The 1,834-nt window shown below is 36.9% G+C and overlaps 1 pseudogene; it reads left to right on the top strand.

Annotated features, from left to right (window-relative positions):
• LOC102752179 overlaps positions 1–1,834 on the top strand; it is a 13,538-nt pseudogene that overhangs the window by 4,326 nt on the left and 7,378 nt on the right.

Below are 1,834 nucleotides of genomic sequence, written 5' to 3'. Positions count from 1 at the left end.
CAAATACCTGATTAACAGAATATAATCATTTTAATAATTTATATATAAAATCTTTGCTTCCTAGGCAAATACAGGAAAAACCTTTTTTTCCCCCCTTACTTTCAGAAGTTGGCTTATTTTGCCACTGGAAAACATACTCACATTCCTAAGAAGCATAACTGAGATAGTGAATTCTTTCGGTGAGAAATAGTTCCCTCGAATTTGGAAATCCCAAGTGAGCTCCAATGACTTATTGCACAGTTACTTTCATTTTCTTACTGTTGGATTTCAAGGGTTCCATTGTGTTTTGTTACATTCCTGGTTCCTCACAGAGGGAACCGCTTGCTGGGACTGACCAGCTGACCATGAGCGATGGATGAATAAATTACTCTGACACACGTTTTTGTGAAAGAGAAGGCTAAGGGGCTATTTGGCTTTAGGGACTAAGCAGCCTTGATTGCCTGATTCCTTAGGCCTTTATTGTAACAACAGCTTGAACTAAAATTAACTATTAGATACAATCAACAGGGTAAGCATCCCTGAGAAAACACATGTGTCTATAGTATCCTTTAAGCAAGGACCTGACTAAGTAAACTCTCAGGGACTCAGACTTGTTTGGAAATGTCAAGGCAGGGGCAGGTGCCTTCAGCAACTCCTGTCCCATGCCTCCCCGCAAAAAGCAACTATTGGGCATGTAGAGGACTTTCTGAGAAGAAAAATGGGTCTTAACCTAACTTGTCAGGTAGAAATCATTTCTGACCATCACTTGTTGGAGCTATACAAACTCTAAGGGAAATTCCATGCGCAACAGGTGATACAACAATGCAGGCTAATTGGCCTAGAGAAGATATGATGGTCTATAGCAGTGATGGCGAACCTTTTGAGCTCGGCGTGTCAGCATTTTGAAAAACCCTAACTTAACTCTGGTGCCGTGTCACATATAGAAATTTTTGATATTTGCATCCATAGTAAAACAAAGATTTATATTTTTGATATTTATTTTATATATTTAAATGCCATTTAACAAAAAAAAATTAATCAAAAAAAAAGAGTTCGCGTGTCACCTCTGACACACATTTCATAGGATCGCCATCGCTGGTCTATAGGTCAAACATAGATGGTCTTTACTCATTCATTCTGGTCTTGTGGTTTCTCCTCTGAAAATTACTTGAACATTCTGAGAGTATCAGGAAGGAGGAGAGAATGAAAATAAGGTGGTTCCTCAATGTTATTTTGCATCTCACCAAAGAGTGCATCTCACCAAAATCATTTACCAGAAGTAATTGCTGCCATTTTGTGCTAAGACATAATATCTATTTTCAGCACCAAGCAACATATTTATAAGTATAACTTGGAATGATAGAATGCATCAGTTTTACTAGCAACTTTTTTTTACAAAAAGCATAGATACCTCAGGAGGGAAATTTCAAAGTACTGAATTTTTAAAGTTCGTGTGGTTTCAAATACTTTGATAATGATTTTGCTTCCTAATTATTTATGTGAATCAGTAACTACTTTCTTCATTGACCCATATCCTTTTTAAGTTGGAAGAGTGGATTCACTCTCTGGGATGGTATCAGTATGGCAGGAGAGAAGTATGCTTTTGAAATGAGGAGTCAAAGCCAGACTTTGTTAAACTGTACAGACTCTGCCCCTCCAACAAAGACCCAAACTATCAGCCACTTTTGTGTGTTGCCTTCATATTTTAAACTTGCATCGTTTTTTTGTTGTTTACTTCTAAAAGAGATAAATGATCATTATTCTGTGTGAAAAGTCTATCTCCTATATGATTAATGGTCAGTACCAAAAGCCTTCAGTACAATAAAGACTTCATGAGCATAAACATTGTATATAT

This window comes from Myotis davidii, unplaced genomic scaffold (assembly GCF_000327345.1).
Source record: "Myotis davidii unplaced genomic scaffold, ASM32734v1 scaffold6401, whole genome shotgun sequence".
Taxonomy (NCBI): domain Eukaryota; kingdom Metazoa; phylum Chordata; class Mammalia; order Chiroptera; family Vespertilionidae; genus Myotis; species Myotis davidii.
Note: the sequence above shows the minus strand (reverse complement) of the source record. Positions and strands in the feature narration are given on the sequence as shown.